The sequence below is a fragment of the Rousettus aegyptiacus genome, unplaced genomic scaffold (genome assembly GCF_014176215.1).
Source record: "Rousettus aegyptiacus isolate mRouAeg1 unplaced genomic scaffold, mRouAeg1.p scaffold_m13_p_4, whole genome shotgun sequence".
Taxonomy (NCBI): Eukaryota; Metazoa; Chordata; class Mammalia; order Chiroptera; family Pteropodidae; genus Rousettus; species Rousettus aegyptiacus.
The window spans coordinates 121807686-121828457 of record NW_023416307.1 but is presented as its reverse complement, the minus strand read 5'-3'; the positions used below and the strand labels follow the sequence as shown (position 1 = coordinate 121828457).

Here is a 20772-nt window from a genome sequence, read left to right as displayed (position 1 = left end):
ATATACTTGTATTTGAGACATTTCTAAGGATATGAGCTATTATTCAACTTCTAGGTCACTTTCCTATCTTTGTTTTGTCTTAGACAAATATATTACTGTGTTCTCCCTCAAATGACTGGTAAATTATGCCGTAGAAAGTATTCTGATAGTCAAAATAAAAGCTCTCAGAGAAATTGTATAATACTATGAAGAATTCAAATATTCTTTTTAAAGAGGTACTTTTAAATACAAATTTAGCATAATAAATTCTGAGTTTACCTACCGTTAAATGACAACTTTTGTTTGAGAAAATGGACTTCTTGTTTATCTGTGGTTTAGAATAGGCTTCTTCAAATCTGAACAATTAAAAAGAAAGAAAACATTTAATATGCACACATATTCAAAATTCCTAGACAACCTAGGCTTCCCAAAGTGTACAAGAACAAATAAATTTATTTTTTCTGTTGGATTTCATTCTGAATGTTTGCTTTCCCTGAGCTTATTTTTGGATTCTCTAGAAGTAAACCAACAGGCTACCAACTGACTCATAAATCATGCAGGGCTGTAGAATCTTCCTAGAGAGATGTGTATTAGATTTATTTCACCTACTTTCCTAGTTCTGTCACTGATCGTGAGTTATGGTCCTCTATCTCATTCATCTTTTACATCAAATTAATAATGACACCTATATTACCATACAGACTTAAGAAAAACTTATGTTAAAAGGATTAATAAACTCAAAAGATAGATGTTTGATCAAAGTTATACATAGTAAAGACGATATTAAAATATAACCTCCTTCTACATGGCACATGGCTGTTAAACCTAAGGTAAAGTACAGTGATGTGTTACAACTATTTAGGGACAGTAGATGCTGCACATTCCATGTGAAGCAGATTTTTAAAAGGAAGACCCAGAGAGCACATTATCTATGTAAATGTGCCAAAGGTCTTGGGCTACACATCCTTGGCTCTTATGAAGGGATTCTAGAATAGCTGTGCATTCCCTAAAGACAAAACAACATCTACTGCCAAAAGCTTTATCATCAGGGCCTTAACAGTCCCAATATCCAGACTCAATGTTCTGCAGTCTAACCTACAAAAAATTCTAAATTTTTTTCCTTTTAAATTCTTCTTAATTTTTAATTAATCCTTTTCAATTTGGAATCTGCAAAAACTATTGTTATCCATGCATGACATAAAAGTAGTGGATTATGAATATAAAAATTTTCCCCATTTTGTTGTTTCTAATATGAAAGAATATAAACTAAAGCCAATGTATTTCTTTTGATTATTTGTTTCTCTAGCATTATCTAGTACTTTTGTTTGGAGATGGAAAACCTCTTAATGTAGACTCAATATCAATAATAAAGTAACAATTTATTTTCAGAATAAGGCATATTATTCTATAGAAAGAGCTAATTTGTCAGTATTTTACAACTGGATGTTTTGTTTTCTGACTACCTACTCACCTATATCACAGCAATTTATGTAAACACTCTCTAATTTGTCATCAACACAAAAGCAGTATCCACACCAAAACTGTTCATTATGTATAACATACATAACACATGAGAAACAACTTTATTTATAATGAATTATCACTTTGATTTTTTTAATAAGTCAACTAAAAAAAGGCTTAAATATGTGAAAGCAATAAGAAAGAATATTAATAAAACAAAATCTCTATCTGAAAAACGAAAGAATACTGACTTCAGGTTAAGATTGTTATACTATCTTTCCTTGACACTCATCCCAATTTCCCTTTGAAATACATATGAATTCCTTAAGAAATACTGAAAATAAAGAAGAAAAAAAGTAAAGATTTCTGGAAACTGCTATCTATTCCTTGCTTATAGCCCTAAGAGTTGGCTCAAACAGAAAACTGGGCCGGCTCCCATGATTTTCAGAGGCAGACAGAATTCTATAACCTTTCCCAAAACCCCCTCCCATGGTAAAATTCATAATCTTCTTTTCCTAGCTATTCAGTATTGCACTGTACCATAGAAGGTATTGTTTCCAGACATAAATTTTATTTATATATAATATATATTTATATTTTTCTCATATTCATATTTTATTACATTTATATATTTCATTCAGATGTTTTTATAAATATATAATTTATTCATTAAATTAATATTAATACAGTTAATAAAATATAACTGTAATCACATTTGATAATTATAATTTATACATGTTAATCATATACTTGTTAATATTAATTACATTGATATTAATTTTATAAGTATACTAAAATATTATAAAATATACTATAAAGTATAGTATTTATTTTATTATAAGGCAGAAACAAGATCCATTCTGGGGGCAATAAATATCAAGGATTACAGTTTTTTCATGTTATTCATCTGGTCAAGTTAAATTCAATTGGTTTAGATCATAAATCCTTCTACTCACCCCCATAAGTCAGAGAACTAGGCTGTGAAGATAGCAAACAAGGCCTTCAACATTTCAACAGAACCTACATTAGATAGGGGCTGTTCATATCTAGTTATCCAACTTTTTTATTTCTGAAATGGGATTTTCACTAGACTCTAAGCAGATAATAATGCAGCCAAAGGGCAACTTAGTCAGACTAATTTGTCTGAAATGGCATAAATGGTAAAGGTTGACGTAAGCAATAAAAAAATAATTAACAATGGAAATGAATGAAAGCTTATCAAAGAATTACTTCCCTCAAAAGCTCTGGGCCTAGATAATTTTATAGATGAATTTTTTTCACATTTTCAAGGAAGAGATAATTTTCTTGCTATATAAACTGTTTCTGAGTAGAAAAAGTTCAGTAACCAAAGTAGTTTTTTAAAAGCGACATAATATTGATATTAAAAACTAACAAGAACAATGAGAAAAATAGCAATCCTACTTATTAATATTAACTTAAAATTATAAATAAAATGATAATCAAAAAAATCAATAATATATTGAAAGAAGAAACCATCATAATCAAGTTGGATTTATCACAGAAAGGCAAAGATGATTTAATATTAGAAAACCTAATAATGTGTCACAGCACTAGGTCAAATTTTAAAAGAAACCACATGATTATTTCAAAAATGCAAAAAAAATATTCAAAATTCAACATCCACTCTTGACAATATTTCTTTAACAAACTAAGCAGCTTCAACAGGAATATTTATCTCAAACTTACAACCAGTATCATCTTAACTGCAAAATAGCAGCATTTCCCCAAATGTGTTCTATAACTAGTTCCATAAGATTTTTCTAACAGAAGAACTTCCACTCTAAAATACATTTACATATGTTTTTCATTTTTGGAGACTGATAAAGTAAATTAACATTGTTTATAGTCTGTAGGCCCTAAATTTAAAAAAAATTTAGGTATTGACAATAATAATCTGCTTCACTGTTTAATTTACTAGTTCTCAAACTTATTTGAACAGTCATTTCTTCACTTTCCATTATTTCACTCCTCAGCCCACTTCACTGTGGTTTGTCACCTATCTTTCGACAGAAACTCAAGCAATACTGACAAGTTGTCTCCTTGCCAAAGCCATTAGACTTTTCTTGATTTTTATTCTATTTATCCAATGGTATGCTGGTAAATGTTTAACAACAGTTCCCCTTGTAGGGAAAAAATACTCTGATTTGTAGTGGTTGCCAATTTCTGTGGTGTAAATACTCCCACTATGGTTGATTTCAGGCTATCAATGTGTTGTCATGGAGAGCAGAGTGGGAAAGAGCTAGTACAGTAGCATACAACAGTATACAGTATTTTCTCTATATAGTTAAAATCAATATGAACACCTCAAAAGTGTGTTTATTACCTTTGTTTTTAACATAACTTGTTTAACTGCATTATTAACTGCATTATTAATTTGTGCTTCTTTAATTCTTCTGTGGATAACAATCAGCTCCCAAAAATCCTGAAAATTTCACAATTGACTTTCACAAGTTGGTATGAGCTGGCTTCAGCACACCTCTCTCTTCCTCTTTAGCATGTGACATTATGTCCATCATCTATTATTAAAAGTCTCCTCCCCTAGCTACTCAGAGACCAATTTCTCTGAATTCTTATCCTACCATAGGACTACTATTTTTGTTCCTTTTCTTGGTACCTCTTCTTTATGAGCCCTTCTATTTTGTGTGCTCTGCAAGTTCCTTCTTGGCCTCTTTTACCCATAAACACACTTACTTACTTGTAGCTCCCAAACCTTTATGTCTAACTACAAGTCTCCTCTCAAAAATTCTAAATCTGTATTTCTTACTTTCTTTTGAACACCCATACCTGAGGTTCTTCAGGAACCTCAAATTCAACATTATCCAAACTGACTTCTCCCTCTGAAGAATTAAAGAAGCACAATTCAACACATAATTGGATATTCTTCGTTCCCTGCAAGATTAAATGGAATTCTATCCTCTACTCACTCGTCCTTCAAAATACGTTAAAGATTCAATTCATAACCACAAGCAAACCTTCCTTTTTCAAACTTTTCCTCCCATATCCCTTTTCTCCTTCCCTCTAATTTTTTTACACTCTACTCTCCAAAGCGTCTCCTTCTCCAAAAGTGCTCCCAACTAAACACTTTCTCCATTCTTAGCCTAGTAATTCCATAATCTCTCCCTCTTCCTCTTTTTCCCAGCATTTTATTATGTACATCAATTTAAATCTCCAGTTTTCCATGACCAGTCCCTCTCCACTCATTCTCTAATACTTCACAAAAATCTTTAGCGGACAGAGGAAAGTGAAAGTATATGAATACTCCCAAATGACTAATTTTTATCGCATCTAACTAAATACATGGATCTGTCACCGCCCTCCCCTCCTCAAAATTACTAATTGGTTCCATTAGTGGCCGGACTTAAGACGGACCGATTATAGTCTTCCCTAGATTTTACAATGGTCATACAAAATTTGCTATTAAATTGACCTCTATATCCTGGGATTACAAAATAAAATGACTTCAGGTTGACAGGAATTTAAGAGAGAAAAAATGGAAATAAAGAATCTCCTAACAGAAGTTGGTATTAAGTGACGGTAGAGTTACTGAATATGAGTTGAAGATTTGGTGCTCTAATTTACCTTGTACAAGTAACAAAAATAAGTACTTTCAAGTTGCTCACCACTTACAAGACACATAAACTGATTTGCAGTGAACCAGAACAACTAAAAGTTTAGATCTAATCATGATTATACCTGAATACGGTTATACTTCTGTAAATCTGATCGTTAAGTGTAGAAAGGTGGTAGAGTATAGACATCTCATTCCTTGGCAAGTTAAATATTGGGAAATTAGGCTCTTACTAAAGAATGCAAGACAGGGTACTGGGTTCAGGTTGCTTGGGTTAAATCCTAGTTTTATCACTTGGCAGCTTATTTTTATCTTTGTACTTGTTTCTTCATCTGCGAGACAGATAATAGTATACACCTTACATGATTGTTGGGAGAATAAAATGAGATAACATATGTAATGTGCTTAAAATAGAGCCTGATACAGAATAAGTGCTCAATAAATATTAACTATTACTATTAAGAGCTAAGTTACTTTTTTGGTGCTTGAGAAAATTAAGGAAGAGTCCTTTGGAAGGGTGGTTAAATGACATTTTGGCTAAGAATTTAAACCATGTAGTAGACTAAAGGAAAGAAAGCATTCTATGAACATGAAATTGTATGGTTATATTTATAAATCCATTATCAACTAAGTTATCCTAATGATTAATGTTACTCTAAAAAGTTAGAATAGATATTTAGGATTAGGAAGTAGAATGAGACTGTAGATGTGAAATGAAAGCGACAATTATTTGCTGAGCAGAATCTGATATTTGTTAGCAGTGTTCTAGGCACTGGGGATAAAGAATTAACAAAACGGACAACTATTCCAGCTCTTCTGTAATTGCACATAAACAGATATAATTAGATGCTAAAGGATCATATGATATATCTGTTGTTTGGGAAAAAAGGATTGAAATTAAGGTTGTTAAAGATAAATAGGAGTTATTTCAACAAGTCACTATACTATACCAGGATTCATGAGTTAAGGTCTATTTGTCCCCTTTTCTCAATTTGAGGGTTAGTGATTCAACAATTTTTAAAAAAATCAATCAAAATCCATTTATAAATTATAATCAATTTTATTTAGTCTCAGAAAGAGGAACATAAACATTTTGTTCACGTTAAATTCAGAATAAAAACATCCCTAATGTAAGCATGATGACTATAACTGATAGCACTGTATTGTATAACTTAAATTTGCATAGAGAGTAGAAATTAAATGTTCTTACCAAAAAACAAAAAAGGAAAGAAAGAAAAAAGAAATATGTGAGGCAATAGATGTATTATGTGTTAATTACTTAGATGTAGAGAATCCTTTCGCAATGTATATACATATATCAAATATCCACGATATGTACTTCAAATATCGTATAATTTTGTGTCAATTATATCTTGACCAAAAAAATCACTACTTCCTTATTTAATTAGCAGATAAAAATATATTTCATTTCTATATTGTAGTTAGAGACCTAGCCAAAGAGAGAGAAGCTGGAAATTGGGAAACAGAAAAAAAAGAGTCATCACAGGAAGAGAAACAGAGGCAGAGAAAGAAGGAAAAAAAGAGAATACGAGAAACACCATGAATGAAAAAAAGGTGGTAAAGGGAGGGAATTAAGTATTACAGCTAGAGCAAAATCAAGGGGTATAGAGAAGGAAGGAGGGAGGAAGAAAGGAAGGCCTAGAAATTCAGATTAGTCAGAGGTAATAACTTTTGATATTTAAGTTCATGCATTCACTTTGGATATAAGCATCAGAATCATCTTGGTATTTTAAATACTGTGTAGAAATTAATAAGCCACGAAAATTATTTAGCCAAAAAATTTCACATTTGTAATTATACATACATGATACCTTCAGTAAACTATCTATGCTTTTCTTTAAACTCACATTTTCCTACTCCTGTTCATACTATTTTTCCATTTGAAAGGCTTTGTCCACCATTACCCTACATTCAATGAAGAATATTCGATATCTACTGTGAATCTTATATACCAGGCACTGATCTAGGGACAATTCAAAATTTTACACATATTCTAATGAAAAATATAAGTTGTTTTAATAATATATGATGAAAATGGGTTATTTAGTAAAATATTCTACTAGAAGTGAAATGAATTTTTCTTCTTCAGCTAATCTTTTTCTTTGCTTGATACCATAAGCACTAAAATAATCCTTAATGAAAATAATGTCCCTTATTTAATTCCTCCAATATATAGTGAGGGTTTCAATCCTACAGGAATCTAAGTCTTTCATGTCTTCCAAGTGCAATTAATCCGTGACAATTCTAGTTGCTAAATGTTGACAATAACAGTTTTAAGCTTACAATAACTAAGTCAAATATGGTGAATAATAAAAGCTATGTGAACTTTCACCGACATCAAAATGGAATCACAAAGACATTCCCAAAAAGGCTAGTCATGCCTGGTCTTGATCAACAACATTACATCACAGGAACAAGAACAAATGACTTAAAGATCAGCAGCGTGACTGTGATTTACGTAACTCACTTCTGCAGAAATTTGCATTACTTGCGAAAAATATCACGTGGAAGAGGAACTTACTACAAATATTAAAACTAGAAATAAATGTTGGCTGAGAAGGCATTAAACAGTACTTTCTTTAAAAAGAACTATGGAACTAACTGTATAGATATGTTTAAAATAGAATTTGCATTCAAATTTGATGTATTTACAAGTATGGATGAAAACGGCCAGACACCTAGTACGTATTGGTGTTCCAATACAGTCAAGTGTGAAAGAAATATGCTAGCTACTAAGTTAACATTATAGAATGGAGAATCACAGCACCTTCGAGTTGGAAGAGAACTTATAAATCACCTAGTCAGTTCCTCCTACCAAAGCAAGACTTCTGGACAGATGGTCAGACTCTGCATGAATATGTCTACTGACATAAAAATGAGTAAAGAAAAAGCTGACAACTACCCTACGTGACCCAGTCACTAAGTCCAGTCAACGTGTCCTTTAGGGCAATGGTGCTCTAACTCCGGGGCGAAGGAATTTTTCTTTTCTTTTTCAATCCATTGTGGATCCTTTTATAATGAAAAAATGCAAAACCATGCATTTGAACATCCTGACAGTATAAAAGTTTTTAAATGCTTATCCTTAAATCTATATGTCCCTTGTGCTAGGTCAGTAACTAAGAGTTTGCGAGGAGCATCAGTCCCTTGACCATACTTGGAGTATCACTCACTGCTTTAGAACGTGTCTCACATTTTTCCTTCCTCTTGGTTTCTACAGGCCCTCCTCATGTTATGTCCAGATTTTGAGATAGCCTCCTAACTGCTTTCCCTGCACAGATTAATCTTCTGACTAAATCATCTCACTCCTCAAGACCTGGAATCTCACCACTCCTTATAAGATAAAATCCACACTGCTTTGCCTGCATTCCAGAACCTTTCTCATCTTACCTAAAATCTACCTTTATAAACATATTTCTCACTAACTCACATACATGTACTATCCACATTGAACAGGCTGATCTCTGCAAGGTCCCCCTAAATCCGTGCTTATTCTCTAGCCCAGGCTTTGTTTACTTACACTGGAAATTCTTTTCCTCTTCTCTTCTGCTATCTCAATTCCTGAACTTTTTTTTTTTTTAAGTAAAATTCACAGAACATAAAAGTAGCTATTTTAAGTGCACAAGTCAGTGGCATTTAGTACATTTTTAAAGCTGTGCAACCATCACCTCTATCTAATTCCAAAACATTTTAATCACCTCAAAAGGAAATCCTGTACCCATTAAGCAGTCACTCCTCTTCCCCCTTCCCCAGGCCCTGGCAACCACTAATTTGCTATTTTTATGGATTTGCCTATTCTGGATATTTCATATTGATGGAATGGTTCTTTGATTCCCTTGTTTGTCTCTTTTTCTGTATATTTTTTAGTTAGTTAGTTTAGTTTTTTTCGTAAGGTTACTCTGGCAATTCCTGAACTTCAAAGTCGAGTTCAATTCCTACCTTTCCTACAAGGTTTGTCCTGGCTACACCTCCGTGCCACACTTATCTTGCCATTCTCTGAATTTTTATAGCATTTGTTTTCCGCTTAACTTAGTTTAGTCCTTAATCATATACTGCTTTGAAATGTTGGTTACAACAATTAACTTTACCCCTTTTTTATTCATGTAGATTATAAACTCCTAGATCTTGGAGCTTTGATGTGTCTCTCTTTGTTCCTAGAATCCACTTGAACATGTGTGAAATTCATTGTGTGTGACCATATATGAATGAAAATTAAGTTAATGGAACTGAAGTATGGATTGTCAATGAAAGCTTCACACCTGTTTCAGTTTTTCATCTTTCCTTCTATCATGCTCTGTCCTCCCTGCCCCTCTACAAGAGTGTCTAGTAGGGTACTTCTTTGCCCTACCTAGTAGAAGCTGAACAGATGTGGCTGCAGGAGGCTAATGCCAGGGTGCCCAAGGGTGGAGAGAGTACAAATTCCCTGCATTGATCTTTCATTGATAGACTCCTACATCCACAGATGAAGGCTTACTAAGAAGAGTGGGTGTGCAGAGATATCGCAATGCCACATTTAAAAAGTCTGTCTACTTGCTTTTATATGTAAATCAGTTTTTTTGGTATTTTGATTCAAAGTTGCTCATAAACCCACATCTACCTTGTAAAATGAGATTAACTACTAAGTAATTATGATGATAATATTTGTGATTCATATGTGAAATAGCCGAGCGATTATTTTATATATTAGAAGCAAATAGGCCCTAACTTGATAATATTTTATCTAACACTTAACGGAAAGTTTGAAAGGAAACTAGTTTTATTTTATGCATGAGCAATAAATATAACATTTGATATTGTACACTACTGTGAACTTTTCTCTAGCAGTAGTACTAAACAGAATTTGTTACAGTTGTCATTGGAAGCCTCCAAACAAGAATGTGGAACAGTGCTCTGGCCCTTAGGCCATTTAAAACCTGTTCTTCTGACCAGAACAACTAAAAGTTCCAACACAGAATGCTGAAGTCTATAATTAGCATTTTTTTTTTCCTTTTCATATCCCATTTTGGTGCTTTGGAATAGCAAAATGTCTTCTGGCATTAATTTCATATAATTACGTATCATAAAAAATGTTACATAAAATAGAAATTAACATTTTAAAAAGTAATTTAGGGAATTCCCTAAAAATGCAGGCAACCTTAGCACTGAGAATCGCAAACAAGTGATACTGATAAAGCAAAACTTGTCCTCAAAATCAAATCGAGTTTTAAAAGTATTTATAAAGTACTTATAATACACTCAGTCCCCCAAGTTATAGGTTGTGAATTAGGGAAGGTATGTAATGCATATATATATATATATATATATATATATGAGGAATAAGAAATACAATACTTATTAATATTTTGTCTGGTGCATACAATTTGTACATAAAACTATAAGACATGACAGCAAATGTCATGTATAATATCCACATTAGATTACATTTCAGAATAGATCTGCCTTCTGTTTTACTTTGGCTAAGATTAAAATTAGCCTGTGTTTTCTGAATTTAAAAGCTGGTGGCCAGGGTAAATATTTCACACACATTGTATGACAAAGAAAATTACTCTGACATTTAAAAACTGAATGTGCATAATAAAAACAAATTGTGTGTATGTATTGTGCTTTGTTAGGACCATAGGTGGTTCCAGCAGGCATAGTGGAATACACAGTATGAATCACGTGAATGGTCTAACGACACAACCATGCCAACATGCTGTGTTCAATCACTCAGTCATTTTCTCAACTTTTACTGAGCTGTGGTTATTTACCTGCCTAGTGCTAGTTGCTGGTTCATCTGCCCAGCATGGTGTAGTCTCAAAACTGAAAAGCACTTGTCTTACCATCTATAAGGCCATGTTTCCAGGTGAGTGGATCTTGTTTCCCATATAAAGATATCTAGTGCTGAAAAGCAAGTGATCATTCAATAAATGTTTATGGAGTTTATGGAACTGAATAAACTGTGATGAAATTTGTAGAATTTGAAAGTTTTGGTTACATCTGCATTGAGTTGCACTCCAATATTCCATGTCACCCTATACATGAAAATAAATTCCATTTAACTTCATATTAATTCCTTTAAAATTTATTTTCCTTTCATGTTCAGAATTTATTCTACATTTAGATATCAATAAGGTATTTTCTATCAATTTAAAAACAGAACTGAAATTATTGTTGGACAATTTGACTGTGAATATAGAAGTTGGAAACAGCTATAAAATTAATTTAATCAAAGAAGGGTCATTTGAAATAGGATCTGGGTCTCCTTTTACTCAAATATTATATCCTAAATATGGGGATGTTCTTCATAGGCTTTTAAAGGAACATAGCTAACTCTATTTCCTAGGGAAAAAAGTCGTTTTTGTTCTTTTCTAAAAATTTTAATGGGATAGTCTCAGTAAACTTTTTACATCTTTGTTAGGTATAAATAATGTTTTATGAATAAAGTTATGAACTAAATTGATTGACAGTTCACCACTTAAATATATCTATTATGAGAGCATTATAACTTAAGCCTTCTGCAAAGTGCATAATCACCTTGTCATTTGGATTTTCCAGAATAGTAATATCTTATTAACAACAGATGCATACTATCTCCTTTTTTAATAATTTTATTACAGAAAAATAATGTAATAAATACATCATATATAGTATACAATACATAATACATATATATGTATGTATGTGTGCGTGTGCGCGCACATACACACACACACATAAAATAATATGAGATCTAGGAAAAATATTCAAGGACACAGGTTTTCCTCTAAGGTATACCTAACTCAAAGGTAGCCACCCAATTTCATGTTGGCCTAGCATTGCTGTCTAGAAACAAGGCATGGGCCAAGACTGTGGCCTCTGCTTAGTCACCATCTCTCCCACTAACATTCTTGTTAATATAGGTAACAATGACTGTAAACTGCAGGAGGGATGAAATCCATCTGTCTTATTCATTGCTTTATGCTCCTCCTTTAAAACAGCTCTAGGCACAAGGTAGGAGCTCAATAAATATTTGTTGAATAAGCAAATCTTCATTAAAAAGGCTTTTCTGCTCAAAATTGTTCCTTGAGGTATCGTATTAGGTTTGTATAACCCACAAACAAATTCTAAGAGCTATAAACTGAGTTTTGATAGCTGAGGTTTGACTTGAGCTGTATTAAGTAATAAATCTTCAGAAATGGGGGAAGCAGAAAGAAGAAATATTTAGTATCCCTGATATGAAATTTCTAAAAAGTTTTAGAACTTCATTTTCATTTAGATAAAATTATTCTAAAGCCAACAGGCTAATACAAGTTTCTTAAAGAAAGTGACAGGAAAAATGTAACCTGTAATTTGGGTCAAAGGCAAACCACTTAAATTTCCCTCTGGAATTTCTAAAACAATGAAACAAAAGAAAGAAAAAATTAATTCAAATTTATTAATTTTCCTGTGTGTTATACACGTGTGTGTGTGTATGTATTATATACATAGATATACAGATATATCTTGTACAGTGTTCACTCAGAGGTCTGACTAGATTTTGGAAAACCTCTACTCACGTGCTATTTTAAATCTTTATTTTTCAAATTATCATCACAGGTTATATTGTCTCACAATGACCACCTGTAGTAGAAGTTTACCTTTACATGCTTCTGCACCAGCTCTTTATGATTACAAAATCTTAGAATTAAAAAACTATTGACAGTCACTAGGGAGAGTATGTTTTCTAATATTGAAATGAAATTAAGGTTTACAAATCCATATCTTGTAAGTCTGTTTAATATGACTCCTCTAGGGGTGGAGCATCCTCAGTGATCTTATAAAATCCAGCCTTTGAAGTTGTACTCTTTGAACTTGGAGACCCAGAATCCTAGCAACCATTCTAAGGTGAGAAGAACCAGTGACACTTGGACTAAGAAGTGAGCAAACGAGCTTCTCTTTACACAAGCGTATTGTCAGGAACACTGAGTTTCTTTAAGTATAAAATGTCAAACCAATAGGGGTAATTTTATAGGATGGTCCCCAGAGATTCTACTAATGGGGAGAATATGGTAAAGAACAGTAACTAAAAGGGGGGGTAATGCTACTAAAATAATACAAACTAAGTGCACCAGTGGGCTCCATGCTATCATCTTGGAGGCAGTAATCATGTTGGGCAAGGGTTTCTAAAATAGTATACATCAGAATTCCCTCATAATTTCTGATTTAGGAGGTCTGGGGTGGGGCCTGAGAATTTGCATTTCTACAGAGTTCCTGGATAATCTTGATGCTGCTGGTCCAAGGATCACACTTTGAGAACCACTGCCTTAGACTATTTCTGTATTCTTATTAAAATATTTATTGAGTGCCTATATGTGCTATATGTTATGCCACATGCTGGAGACAGAAAGGAATAAAATGCGGTCAGTACTTGTTTCAAGAAACTGTACTATGCTAGTTCTAAAAGCCAACGATTTGGACCTTCTTGTAAACAAAGTTTAAAAATATATTATATTGCCTTTAAATAAAGCCAGGATGTTTCTAATTAGTTCCAAATGCTTTAGGAAAACATGTAGTAATCCTACATTGGCAAATGCCTGGGTATATTCTTTGTTCTTCTGGATTTCATTGGCATATGCAAATAATTGTTAAAGTAACTTCTTCATTCATATGTACACTATTCATGTATTTTCTCTTTCATAAACTCTACATATAAAACAAGAAAGAATTTATATAAGTACTTTTATATATGCAATCAAAAATGTGTTTATATAGGTAATTATCAACTGACAGAAAAGAACAACATTTAGTCAGGTAACACTTTGGGATTCTGTGCTTTACAGTCAGACTTCTGCAATACTGTGGAAAAAAGTGAATGACAAGTAGGATATATGCTTAGTCACAGGCATGTGGGTGGCCCGTACCTAATTGTTTAACACTACCTATCAGCTGAATCACAGAATTAGTGAACCTGCTTTTGAGGTGGCTACTCAAGCTCCTGTTTCTAACAGAGATATGTTGGCTTGCCATACTATTTTTGGCAAAAAATAAAAGAAAAAAAAATAAAGCGTATATGAAATTTTATGATCCGTAGATCTGCTAAAGAATTAAGCATTATTTGTACTTCTTTGGTGTATTTTCTCTGATGAGGTTAAAAGAGTCTTCTCATTTCAAATTATTATTAAGCTATTTTAAAAGTCTGGAAGAACTCACTAACTCATGAAGAGAATAGATAACCTGCTTAACATAGCAGAGAAAATAAACTACAGCAAGAGGAAATATTCAGATTTTGATTACATTAACCAACAACTAATTTGTGACCTTAATTTTGATAACATTTCTTTGGTAAATTGATGTTTGAGAATAACAACTTGTTTTCTTTGAAAGAAAAAAATGGATCAGGGAAGAATTACAACATGCTGATTTTCAAGAGCAAAATAAAGGCAGGTATATCCTTTCCTATCACTACCACTTCACATGGCTATTTTCATATTTTGTTTCATGAAGGCTGGTTTATGGAGAAATTGGAGCATGAATCACTTTTTATTTTTCCTTCTCCTTGTCCCTTCTTTCAAATTCCAAATGTGTTTTTTCTTCTTTGAAGGCCTCATTTTCAGGTAGCAAGGGAACTAGGAACTGACCTCTGAAATATTTGCTGATGGTGATTTAAACAATTAACCTTGCTAGAAATATTGGCATTATGAAAGTGAGCTCCAAACTTGCAAATGAAAAAGACAGTTTTAGAGGTAAAATGACAGACAGTGGGGTAGGGTCAAGGTTAAGGGGTTCTTTCCAGGACTTCATCATTGCACCCTGGCAGTCTGACAGGTATGTTTCCTCACTGACTTGACTATAAAGAAAAATTTATTCCTTAAACATACAGGATAAGAATAACCTTTTCCCATTCACTTTCCCAGAGGCAACTTATAGAGCTAGAGATAATAACAGTGCTAAGGGCAACTTTAGAATTTAAAGCTTTTCTAAAATTCTATGATGTCACCAAAGAGCAGGGTACATTCTTAGACATCAGTCTTATATTTTAGGTCTACGCACAGGAACTATGAAACCTGCTGATTGTAGGAGCTGAGTGTACAAAATCTCTTACACTCCTACTCAGGGTATTCCCCTATTTTTCTACCTCCCTCATTATCTACCGTCTCCTTATCTGCGGTAAACTGTGAAAGACTTCTCACCCCAGGTTTGTACTAATCTGAACTCTTCCCAGAAGGTCAGAAAATTTGTCTCAAAAAGTCTTAACTATGTAGTACAATTTTTCTAGAGGAATCCACAAATTAGTTATTAAAAAATTAAAAACTCAGTTAAAACCAGCAATGAATTTATTTGCTAAAATCAATGCAGTGGAATAAAAATGTTTCCTAAACAGATACTGAATTCAATTGAATTAAACCATTTTATGATCTCATTTAACCCTGAGCACAAGGTTTTAAATCTTTATTTTAATTGATTCGTGTTGCATGAATTGATGACTTCACCTCTTTCCCTTATATCTGAGAAATTATAGTCGGAGAAGGAAATTCATTGCACCCTATCCTCTGAAAAAATTTTAAGTTAGAATGGCCTGGTCACTGGGAGAGCTGAAGGTACAGCAATGACTTTGAGAAAGTCCAAATAATACCATTAAGGGAGTGGAAGTTAATGCCACTCCCAACTCCCCCACCTCCAAAAGTGAAGCTACAGGAAAATGGAACATTCACCTACAAGCACTGGCCTAAGTTTTTCTTTGGCCCCTGCTTCCCCTTACATTTAGTTATATCCCTACTCGGGCTTTGTAGCTCTATGTTCCAGGAAAATAGTGGGGCTCAGGCCTGGAACCAAGTCCCTTACTTTCTTGTACAGGGGTCAATTCATAATAAAATTATTTAACAACTCATAAGGAGAAGTTAAAATGTATTATTTGGATGATGCGTAGTTAATTACATGATTTTCCAATTGCTCCCTACTAGTAAATTGGTGGGTTATTATGAGACATATTCACTTTTCAAGTCACTAAAATCCTACCTTTTGGTTACAGCTTGTTAGAAAGAGACAGTTTTTATGAGCACATGTCACTAGTTTTTTAGGCTGTGATACTAAACTGTCTTTTGATCTGAAGGATCATAGCCCTTATACAACAAACTTGCTCCTGGGTAACATACAATAAACACTCACGGGGTACACCATAAATATATATAAAGAACTTTATCGAAAAACAAGAAAGTACAATTTGTGCCTTCTAGACGCATTAGACATACAATACTGACAAAAGAAGATTTCCACTATATCTAGTCACAAACATCTAATCGATAAAATAAACATAATTATTAGGCTGATTTCTATCCAAAGTCATCAGGGAATGATGACAATCTAAAATCAAATAATGATGAAATATTTCCAGAAATAATTTATAAATTGATCATCACACAGCAAGCATTATCTTCAGCTCATTCTTAACAATAATCTCAAAACTGCTACTAGGGTGAACTATTAACATCTGTAAAAGAGTTACTTAGCTATAATGCAGATAACTATGAAGGTTCTCCATAAAATACCTGCTCAATTAAATTCAGGGCCAAGATTATATCGTTTAAGATACACAGGTTTGCTGATAAAAGTCTTAAAATCAGGCCAAAAATAAAAGCAAAAAACAATAACCACAATATTTTTCCCTTTTCACACATAAGGAAATGGAGAGTTAGAAAGGGTAAGTCACTTGCCCCGCTATAATAATTGAAACTGTTAAAAATGTAAACGCTCACATTCTCAATTAAATATCCAGTATTAAAATATTGGTACACATTGATTGTTGAAGAAAAATTTTAAGATTACATAAACATATTTTTAAATAAAAAAAAATGATTTAAGTATATAATACTATTGGCGATAGTCATCTAAATATCTACAAAAGTTTTCCCAAGATATGGTGTATTGTATTTGAGTTGATTTCCTTCCAAGAACCTACTAAAGTATATTAGGTAAATAAAAAATAAAACATAGTATTTTTGTTAATCTTAAACCATATGCCATATAACTCTCCCAAATCTATTTCTGTATTGTGATAGAATACAAACATTAAATAAGAAACCCCCCCCCCCCAGGCGGATTACAAATAGTCTTCCATTAAAATTTATCTAGAATGCTATGAAACTAACTGAAATATGATAAGTCAGGGCTATCTATGCTTGCAAGATGGTTATTCACAGATTTATTTTACTTTTGTGGAGCCAAATTCATCAGTTTTAAAGGACCTGTGTAAGCATTTTAAATTGCTGCTCTTTTTGTTGTTTTTCAACCTTAAGAGGGAGAAATGAACAGCTCAAAAGGTCAACTAGAAAAGCAAGTTAGAAATTCAGTTTTACAATTTTTAAGGCGGGGGGTATATGTTTATGATTATAGACTGGTGACTTAAATCAAGTTTTCTTGATTAGTGATTTAAAAAAAATCATCTACAACTAATTTATTTAGTAGGATCCTGAGACCAAAAATTTGTTCCAGTATATTTGCCATACCTTATGACATGTATTTCCAAGTTTAAGCGACAATGAATTCAGCAGAAGAACACTCATAAATTAGAATGACTAACATTTTCTGTTCTATCTATTGGGCATATGCGGATCCTATGAAAGAAACAAAAGTATGTGCAAGCATATACAAAACGTTTGTGAAGTATTATTTTAACATTTTTTTCCCTACCTCATGAAAGTCTCCTGTTATTAACAACCATTTCACAATTTGAAAACTAAATGAAATGTATCATTAATACTTGTATGGGTTTTCACAGCAGTGCCTTTCACTCCACTTTCACATGCATAATTATTTTGATAATTAAGTTAGTGGCAAACATCCTTATTTTCGGAGAATTACAAAAGAGAGAAAAACAAGTATTTGCTTTTAGTCATATTACTTATTAATTAAAAGCAATTAGCTGTGATCAGTAATGCATTTCTAATGCATATTTCTAAAGTTACACTTTTTATTTTGTATAAATTTTAATATAGATGGATAATATAATTTTAACATCACAGAAATTTTGAAATTAATAGATTTTTGAAAATTATCATTTGCTATTTCAATGTAATTCCAAAATATACAAAGAAATGAACATTAACTAGTCTCTTCAAAGAAAAGTGTATTTAATTATTAAAAATACCAATCGCAGTTTTAACTTAGAAAAGAAATTATATTCTTTTAAATTTAAAAGAATGAAAAAACTGATCAAAAAACAGCCGGGTATGCTCCAAATCTTTATACTTCACTGACACCATGCTTTTACAGTAGTTATCGTAAAAGCTAGAAAAAAACTTAAATATGAAAGTCTTGATTTAAAAATTAAATCAACAGTTTTTTTCCTTCTAGTGAGTTGCAAAGGATTGAGTGAGTAGTCAATCACTAATTGACTCTCAGATCTTTAAAGATATAATGATCAAAAATGGAATATCGGATATTACCTAATTTAAATAGAGGAGAAAAATTATGTGAAGTATACAGTAAGACAAAAATGGATGGTTTTGTAACAAACTTCACTTTTTGGCTAGCAAGATTAGTTTTAAAATTTTGTATATTAAAGAACACTACGGAACGGATAACCTTTAGAGTGAATCTGACTGAAACGCACAACACAAAAATTGTTCTAAAACTCCAACAGGATCTTTTGAAATATCACTTCACATGCTAACTGGGAGTATCTATGAGTATTTTCTATAAAACTTTCATAGGAGAGGAAGGTATTTCTTTAAGAGAGAAGCCACAGTTGAGTATCTGTATCAGTCTCTGTACAAGAGGGTTTTCTAGATAATTTAGCACCATCAGGTTGGTTCTGCTTTCAGTTAGCAATTGATCACTTCAATATAGATAGGAACACTGCCACAGAATACATGAACTCTGTCGAATATCTGCCCAGGTCCTTGTAAAGGTAAGCTAGTCATTGTTCTCTCAGTAACTCCAGTTACAATTCGTTTCATGAATGATAAAAACACTTGACAGTAAAATAATGTACTCCAAAATCGGGTTTCTCCAGCAATAGGTTTCACACAACTCAATTCATCATCTTGCCTGGTTTTGTCTCCAGATGATAATTTACACAAATTAATTGTACATTTTGTCCCCAAGCTTGAAAGGAAAAGAAAAACTTCAGCTTCTTAACACATTACTATTTTTTAACTTTATTCACCTAAAATAATCGACACTAGTTTTCCGACCATTAAACTCAAGTGAATTAGATTCTCACCGTAAAGCAAGAGCACATCAAAATAATAACGATATAATACGGTCACCATCATTGTCATCTTGCAAATTTTGGACACATCACCAACACATTTCAACAGAATGCAATCACAGTGAGCCGACTCACCTAAGCACTGGGAGTTAACAAGAATTTAGGAATGCAGCCTTCCGATTCACCAGCAGAGGTAAAGGCCCCTTCTTTACCTAACTGACCTTATATAAAAGCAGCAGATAGGTTACTCCCAGTTTCTGCCTCCTTAACCTTAGGCTCCTCCCCAAATACCAAGGCATAAAGTACCAAGACTACACACCCACCTTGCACTCCCAATACTGAGGGACCATGATTTCTCTACTCACTTCGCTTAGGCTACAAAGAGCAGTAGTAAAGCTTGAGGGCAAGAATGGGGGCCCGCAACACGCTAACGCTCTCTACAAACACCGAGTGGGAGGGGGCCGCACTCTCCGTTCCCGATGACTCTCTCCCCCAGCCCCCACTCGGCTCAGAGCCAGCAGAATGCTTAAGGGCACCGGAGCTGGATGACCCCAAGGGCGCCCCTAGCTTAAACTGTCACCACGACCCCACCAGGATTGCCGCCTAGGTTCTGCGGACCGAGCAGAACTCCACGGCCGCCAGACGGCCACGCACAGGGTCCCGCGTTTCTGCCCCCACAGTTCCCCGCAAGTCGCTCCCGGACGCTTGCGCACCTCGCTGGGGTGCTCGGAGGTCCGGGATTCTCTCGGACCCCCCACTCAGGGCAGCGCTGGACGCACGGGCGCCCGGGGCGGGACCGCCGCGCTCCGGCGCGCCTCGCGTGCCTCCCTTGCTCTCCGCCGCCGGGTTTGCTCGCGCTCCGCCGGGACTTCTCCTGGCGCGACCCTCAGCCCCGGACCTGTCAGCGCCCGTCCCCGCGGACAGTGCCCTCTGCCCACCACGCTTCAGCCAGAGACCCCTTTACCAGCGACCCCTCAATCAGTCCCAGTCCCCTCTGACCAAGTCCTCAGCCCGGGTCCCCTCAGCCCTGACCGTTGTCGGTCCTCGGCGCCTTAGCGCGCCCCCTCCCTCCACGTCCCTCGCCCCGCATTCCCCACCCCGCGACCCCGTGGCCCGGAGCGCTGCCGGGCACCCGCGCTCTGACCTGCGGCGGCAGCGGCGGCGGCGGTGTGGCGCCCCTCTCCGGTGTTCCGGCGGCGGACCGAGCGCCCCAGGCGGCAGCTCCGCGCGGGCTCCGGCTGGGGATCCGAGCGCGGTCGCCCCGCCTGCCCGCGGCCGAGCTGGGCCCGGGGCGGGGGCGGGGAGAGAGCGGCCGGGGGCGCCCGCGCCCTGGCGCAGAGTAGGGCCCCTCGCCGCCGGGGCTGCCTGTTCTGAGCGCCTACTCTGTGCCCAGCTGCGTTTGTTTCTCACAACCACCGCTGGGAGGCGGCCCCGAATGGTCCCATTTTACAGAGAAGGGCCGCGAGCGAAGCTCAGAAAGATGCCCCGGTCACGTCAGGGTAGAGCCAGGGTGTGGGGTTCCGGAGCCCGCCCTCTCCCTCCAGGCCAGTGTGTCTCGCCTTTCGCACAGTGGTCT

The 20772-nt window shown here is 35.0% G+C and overlaps 1 protein-coding gene across 3 annotated transcripts in view; it reads right to left on the bottom strand.

The window, feature by feature from the left end:
* The window catches only part of PPARG (peroxisome proliferator activated receptor gamma), a 119824-nt gene extending 99373 nt beyond the window's left edge, over nucleotides 1-20451 (bottom strand). Inside the window, exons 1-2 of one of the 3 annotated variants that reach the window (XM_016162703.2) lie at nucleotides 20341-20451; nucleotides 263-335 (exon numbers count right to left, since the gene is read on the bottom strand). The gene's annotated coding sequence lies outside the window, so the exon portion shown is untranslated. Of the gene's footprint in view, nucleotides 1-262; nucleotides 1577-19331; nucleotides 19889-20340 lie in introns of those variants that run through there. The other 2 variants (XM_016162701.2, XM_016162702.2) reach the window with 2 other exon arrangements.
* Nucleotides 20452-20772: the final 321 nt, after the last annotated feature.